The 7,637-nt window shown below is 34.5% G+C and overlaps 1 long non-coding RNA gene across 6 annotated transcripts; it reads right to left on the reverse strand.

Annotated features, from left to right (window-relative positions):
• Positions 1 to 3,752: 3,752 nt before the first annotated feature.
• On the reverse strand, positions 3,753 to 7,328 carry LOC145795054 (uncharacterized). 6 transcript variants are annotated; one of them, XR_014335226.1, is made up of 4 exons: positions 6,999 to 7,328; positions 6,018 to 6,086; positions 5,742 to 5,843; positions 3,753 to 4,205 (listed from the first exon to the last, which is right to left on the reverse strand). It is a non-coding gene; the product is annotated as an uncharacterized LOC145795054 (long non-coding RNA). The 6 variants fall into 6 exon arrangements; XR_014335227.1 differs by having other exon boundaries at positions 6,783 to 7,293; XR_014335225.1 differs by lacking the exon at positions 6,999 to 7,328 and adding an exon at positions 6,783 to 6,932 and having other exon boundaries at positions 3,878 to 4,121.
• Between the last annotated feature and the right edge of the window lie 309 nt (positions 7,329 to 7,637).

The following is a 7,637-nucleotide window of genomic DNA, read 5'->3' on the forward strand; positions in this document are numbered from 1 at the left end:
CTGGACCGTGCTGTTGGGCCCATGGGGGCCCACCACGGGTCCCGTTTTGATAATCTGAACCGTTTAATGTGTAGAACTCGTCGAGTACTATATTCCTGTAAAAAATTACGTTGATCGGATATCGATAGTTATATGATCAAATCAGTTTCGTATTAAAAAAATTGGACGGTGAACAAATTAACAGTTGACAAAAAACTGTATTGATCACATAGCTATCGATATCCGATCAACGTGATTTTTAATAAACATATAGTACTTAACGATTTCTACATATTACGGTTTATATTATTAAAACGGGACCCATGGTGGGCCTCTACGGGTCCAACAACACGGTCCAATCCGATCTCAGATGGGACAGAAGCCATACCCATTATAAAAATCATACAAATACATCCTTTTTTAAGTTAGTTTAGAGGAGGTCTACATGAGGTAAAAGTGATACATTTTGAGGGGCGTATTTGTATAGTTTTTATAATTAAATGAGTTAAAATATATAAATTCATAATTGAGAAGTAAAATAATATTTATTAATAACTAAGGAGTCTTGGTGTAAATAACCTTACTCTTTAAGAAATTTCAAACAGTAAGTATAAAGAAATAAATAAATAGAAAACAAGCAGACATAAGTGAAAAAGTTTAGAACTCATCCAAACCATGTATATATTTATATTTGGAGATACATAATCCATTTAGTTTTGTAATGAAATGTGAGGGGGGAGCAAATAATATTTTACCTGACAATCTCACGGGGAAGTCAATAAATGGGTTGCTTCCCAATATAGGATCAAATGACTCTAGCTGATCTTCAAAAGTCATTTTCTACGTATGTCTTTAGTGGTTATGATCTTTCAATTTAATAGTTATCTATACCAATAATGCAGACTTATTTTTTTAGATTTTTTTTAAATTTTTTTTTCAAAAAACGTGCAAAAAAATATAAATGTGATTTGATTAAAAAAAAAATTATAAAAAATCAATAAGCTACTTTTTAATCTTATTCTTAAAATAGGCCTAGTCATTTTGACAATGGACTAACTCAAAATTTGTAATATTATAATATAAAAAATGTTATAAATTTACTTATTTTTTTAAGGGAAAATTAGTCTAGGGTCCCTCTTTCACTTTTTGTAATGGAAGAGATCCACAAAATTATTTTTTGATGTCTAAGGTCCCTAAACATATATCTGAGAAATTTGACTCTTTATCCCTAAACTATCGAAGGTGGTTTGTGTCCCTAAACTCTCTAATTCACAGTTGGGACTCTGAGCTCCGTCTCTGGGACCTCTCCACGGGTATCACTGCTTGCCACTTCGTCGGCCACTCCAAAGACGTCCGACAGAAGAAGAAACAACCACAGAGAGACATAGGTGTGGCTCATCTCGAAGGTTTTTTTTCCCCTGTTCTGGGGGTTCACTGATCATGGCTGGTTGTGTTTAGGTGGATGAAGATGAAGCGTGGCTCTTCGTGTTTACAAATGGTGAGTACATCTCTTGAGGTGTAGTTGGTTGCTGGCATTGATTCTTTGTTGGGGATGGAGTGCTGATGCTATTGCTGGGGCTTTGATCGTTCATGCATGGGAGTCTTGGCCATGGCATCACATTCCAAATCTAGCGCCGATGATACAGTGATGGTGAGATAAATGTCATGCTCATGTAGAGTGTGGCTCTTGGGGGTGTTGTTGTGTGAACTCTCGTACCTTTTCCCACCGAGACGTGTTGATGGTTACGATGCAATACAGTGCTTTGTCTGTCTATCCATCATTCAAATCCCATGGATGGACATCAATCTGACGTGAGTTTTTGAGGAAATCATGCAAGGGAAATTTCTCTAGGTTTTTGTGAATTTTTGAAAATTTCTCTGAGTTTTTGTGAATTTTTCTGGGTTGAAAGGAAATTTCTCTGGGTTAAAGAGAATTTCTCTGGAAATGTTTCTTTAGGAATTTCATTGATTTTGAGAGAATTTATCTGGCTTAGAGTGATCTAGAGAAATTCTTCATTCATTTTCTCTGGACCAACCTTCTCCCTTTCCTTTTCAATTTTCACAGCAGCTTCCTCCATACCTTCTCCCTTTCCTTTCCTTTTCTCCCTTTCCACCTAATTGGCAGTCATAGTCACAATTGAAGGATTTTCTCATCCCTTGTTCTGCATTTTCATTCTCCTTCTGGTCTTGACTACATTTTTTCAGCAACTATTCCACCTTCTCTTGTTGGTGCTGGCTAATCAAGGACTTATGTTGCCTCTGATGATGTGAAGATTTGGATCAAGTATTTTGTTTTCGGATTCAGTTTTGGTTGATGGGAGTTCTCTATTATCATGGGTAATGTGACTTTTTGTTTATGTTTTTGACTCATTTATATATAAATTATCATAAGGAGAGTGCGGAATGAATTTTTTCATTTCATAGATTTGGTAGTAATTAGTTTGTCAAAAAAATTCTATCCAGAGAAATTCTCTGGGATTTTGGCCATTGTATAAATTTTCTCTGAGAAATTCTCTAGAAGGTTAGAGAAATAGAGAAAATTGGTCAAACTGAACCCAGAGAAATTTGAATTTTCTCTGGGTTGAACCCAGAGAAATTCTGGACTTCCAAAGAATTTCTTTGGACAAAATTTCTCTGGATGAAATTTCTCTGGATCAATTTTCTCTGGATCAATTTGAGAGACCTTAGACATTATGAAAATATTAGATGTCCTTTATGCTACAAAATCTTAAATGAGGGACCTTAAAAAAAAACCCCTTTTTTTAATAGTGTAAATGTCATTTCTTTTGTTTTCGTCACTTAATTGTAAATAAAAATATCATTTGTGAGCATATCATAAGAGATGTAGTAAAAAAAAAAAAAAATTTAATTTCTAAAATTTTTATAATTGCCTGACTTTGTGTCAATATTATAATTTGATATGAATTTTGACAGATTATTTAAGAAAATTTGTTTGATTTGACGACTGTTATAGTATGCCATTAAAGTTGCTTTAATAGTATATGGGTATATTATGATTTACATACTATTTTTTTCAATTATTTGAATAATTGTTAGTATATTTTGTTGTAAATAATAACTCCTACTGATATTAAAATAATTGTACATCACCTAGTATAACAGGAGAGAGAGAATAGTGTCAAACGTGCACTACAAAAAAATTAACTTTTTGCGACGGTAAAATACCGTCGCTAATGCTCCTAATACCGTCGCTAATACTTTTTGCGACGGCAAAATGACTTTTTGCGACGGTAAGAGGGGGGTCGCAACTGCAGGGGTTGCAAAAGAGTTTTTGCGACGGTAAGTACCGTCGCTAATGTTTTGCGACGGCATTTTTTACCTTTTGCGACGGCACCGTGCAGTCGCTAATAACGTTTGAAATTTCTTGACTTTTTTGCGACGGTCCTATTTTACCGTCGCTAAAAATGTTATTTGAGACGGCAAAAAATACCGTCGCTAATAGTCTTTTTTTTATAAAAAAAACACTATTTTTTGCGACGGTGTATACCGTCGCAGAAAGTATAAAAAATATGAAATTTTCTATTTTTTGCGACTGTTAATGCCGTCGCAAAAAATATTAAAAAATAATAAAATTTTTATTTTAAATAATAAAATTTCTATTTTTTGTGACAGTATAATGTCGGCGCAAAAAGTAAAACCTATAACAAAATTAATAAAAATATTAAAATTTTCTATTTTTTCCGACGGTGGTGCCGTCTCTCACTCTCTAAGAGCTAATTATTTACATTCCATTCACAAAAACATCATAACATAAAATAAAAATAAAAATTGATCAAACCATCAAATTCAATATTTTACAAAGAATAATTAAACTGTACATGTTCATAAAAGCATATTTAAATTATAAAATTCACCCAAATCTAAAAAAAAATAATAATAATAAAATAAAATCTAAAATTCACCATTATTTAAAAAGGCCTACAATGAGAACTTTCGCTTTTGGAGATTATAGGGCAGCCCAAATCCAAGCATTCAAAACAAATAATAAGTCTTTCGAAAGGGAAAAATATAAACATGTAGAGGATATTGCATTAGACAAATTGATTTCAACTGCTCCAGTGACGTCTTCCAAGTAGAAATGGCCATCCTCTAACTGAGATATAACGCCCATGACCCATCCTCTAAAGAAGGAAGACAAAAACCTTTTAGATGAACAGCCAGTAGAAACAACAGCAGTGCTTTTCCCGGAAAAACCAACATCAAGTCTGTTGAAAAATGCATAAGCACCAAATCAGTTCCATAGAAAAGGTTTCAGTGTGGACACAATTATGGCTCTACTGTTAACTACCAGGTACATAAAACTTGAAAAAAGGGCAAGGGCTCAGTATGCGTTGCCTTTGGGTTCCAATATTTAACAATATCTCATTCCTACAGTCATGTTTTACGCACTCAAGCGTCATGCAGCTTATTTCACAAATTTCCACTAGGTTACGTAATTAATGTCGATGCTAGTTTATGTAAAGGTTAATTAAAGAATTGACCTCTAAGAGTAACTGAAATGGTGGCTAATAAAAATTGCTAGCAAAGACATGAGTTATATAAGAAAATTTTGATAGGGAATATATGAAATGATAGAACCACAGTTATCCCTGCAAGACTACCTAGAACCAACACAAAATTACTTTTGCCTTCTATGCTATAGTTGGCTCTCTGCTAGACAAAAGGTGGTGTAAAAAGCCGACCATTAACCTCTCTCAAAGTCATAAAGCCCCCAAAGCTGTTTTCAGTCCCACACCACATATATAGACAAGTTTTATAAAAAAGCAGACTATTGACCTCTCTATTTGAATTAATTTCAACTCCAAATAAAATAATCCGATTTTGTGGTGCTTGCAGATAGGAAATCCACTTCTGGAATTCAACACTGATTTCAATTCAAGAGCTGAATACTTGTGGTCTCATGGGCTGATATCAGATGCTACCTACGAACTATTCACAAATGTCTGCAACTATTCCTAGATTAGAAGGCAGTCCCAAACTGACACTCTTACCCCTATTTGTTCTGGAGTAAACAATCAAGTTTCAAGAGAGATCAAAAGTCATATTATTTTAAAAGGAATTTCATGGCTAACATGGATCTTGTTTAATAGATATTGATGCGAGGATTTTAAAATATCAATTTCATTAAAAACCAACAAATAGATCAAAAGTCATATTATTTTAAAGTTTAAAATATTAAATTAGTCACTGAGGATATTTTGGTAATAGTGATGTGCATTGGACGTTTCAAGAAAAAAAATATATGCTTGTCCTTAATGCATAAAAGTTTTTTTTACAAGGGGGCATCGACCGAATTCCCCAAAATAAAAAAGGCAAAAGAAAATGATTGCATTTATTTGATGTTTAAGGGCTTCTACAAAAACCAGATGACACTTTTTTAAGGTAATAATAAATAAAAAATAAAACCAAAACACACAAAACTGCCAGAAAAACGAAAACAAAAAGACAAAAAGGTGAGAGAGAGAGAGAGAGAGAGAGAGAGAGAGAAATAACAATCAGATAATGTTTCTAAAATTGAATCAAAATTTCAACGAGACCATATCAGTGACTCACCAAATGGCATGTTAACACATACCATCTAACCAATTGTAGTGAAAAAAGAAGTGCATATATATATACCATGTGCAAGGGAAGGGCAATGGTTCATTTTTCATCTTTTCATCCTGACATTAGTATTTCTATTTTGATTAACTTGCAAAACATAAAGACAGATTCTATGAGTTTTGTCAAAAAATACTTGCCAGTCGAGCTCGTAGAGTTCTTATTTTCACAACTGGTTCTACCAGTTCCCAGTAAACCGCACTCCACATGGATTCCCTTTGTTTAATTTCATTCTTGAGGCCCTGTCTTAGAGAACCAGAAAGAAAGAAAGAGAATGAAACACATACACACACATACAGAGAGAGCAGAGAGAGAGGAGAAAAAATAGGTTACATTTTTGGTAAGGTGTCTAAAGAAAGAACGCAGCAAAACTGAATTAGCAAATAGAGATACAATCATAAGAAGCAGAAGCTTACAGAGTACATTTTTTCTGTAACTGTTTTCCTCAATGATGTTTTGTCTCCATTTGAAATTTGGGTGTTTATCTGCACAAGGAAAAAAAAATCTTGGAGAAAGGAAAACTAGCAGCAAGATAGCATGCAAATTGAACATGGCCATACCCAGCGAGATTACTGCAGAGAAATGCAACTTGAACATGGTATAAAAACAAAATGACAATAAAAGAATTCTGGAAACGATTTGCTTGTTTAATGCATAGCAATTTGTTGGTGGGATGGGGTAACCCTTAGCACAGTATACAACATACTCATTATAGGCGTGGTTCACCTGAGCCTGAGCTTCCGAATTTGAATTGATTTGCTGATCAGAATCTAAAATTTTATTTATCTGGGGACAACCAAGCGTAGGGATTAGGGCAGGCAGGGAGAAGGGAGAAAGGGAGCAGGCTACTAGTAGTACAGCTTCAAAAACTTTGCAGTTTGAGGAGATTAAAGATACATTTATCCGCAAAACAGGAATGGCCAAACCTAAATATGTCTATTTCCAGTTTGATGAACACAGCCAAGATGCAAATAAATCAAAGTATGTGAACATGAATCTGAATAGATTATTCAAGAAATTCACCTCATAACAAGAATGACAAAAACCCAAAATCAATTTGGACTGGAGAAGTGAAACCCACTTGATAAATCAAATTCACCATCGCAATAAAAACAAATAAATAGAATTGAAGATATAAAAAATAAAAAAGAACAGATTTAGAGGGTGAGAAAGAAACAGACCAAGATCGTGGTGATACTCATAAGGGTTTCTCATCATCTTCTTCATAGCAATGTTGTACTCTTCCATTTTGGTTGTGGGATTTTCAGATAACATACATGTAACAGATCAAAAACCCCCCTATATACACTCACAGATGTATATATATATATATATGTGTGTGTGTGTGTATGAAAACCCCCTATATCCGAAATCCCGACACCGAGAGAGAGAGATACCCTTTGAAATCGGCGGTGAGGGAAGATCGCCGGTGAGGGAGGAGTGGCGGTGAGGGAGGAGTGGCGGTGAGGGGCGAGCAACCGTCAACGTCGTTTGTGAGAGAGAGAGAGAGGGAGGCAGCAGCGGCGGTAAGGGAGGAGGATCGACAGTGAGGTACGAGCGACGGTGAGGGAGGATCGGGAGTGAGGGAGGATCGGCGGTGACGGATGATCGGCGCCGTCGTTGTGTGAAAGAGAGAGAGAGGAAGGCGAAACCCTAGATGGAGAGAGAGAGAGCGAGCAGGAGGAGAGGGACGGCTCTGTTGTGTTTGGGTTGTGTTTGTGTTGTGTGTGTGTGTGTTCTCTCACAAAACCCTACACACACCCACAAATGTTATAGTTAATGAAGTTTTTATTAAAATAAAAAATTATTAAAACAATTTTTATAGTTGATGAATTTTTTTTTTCCATTTGATAAAGTTAAAAATTTATTTGTTTTATATTTATTTTATATTTGTTTTAATGAATAAAAAATTATTATTATTTTTTTATTTGGTAAAAGTAGGAATAATATTTTCCATTAAAATAAAGTTAATTTTTTGTAGTCAATAAAAAAGAGAGAAGATAGATGAGAGAAGATAGATGAGAGAAGAGATAAAT

Source organism: Camellia sinensis, chromosome 7 (genome assembly GCF_055761805.1).
Source record: "Camellia sinensis isolate YWXY chromosome 7, ASM5576180v1, whole genome shotgun sequence".
NCBI lineage: Eukaryota > Viridiplantae > Streptophyta > Magnoliopsida > Ericales > Theaceae > Camellia > Camellia sinensis.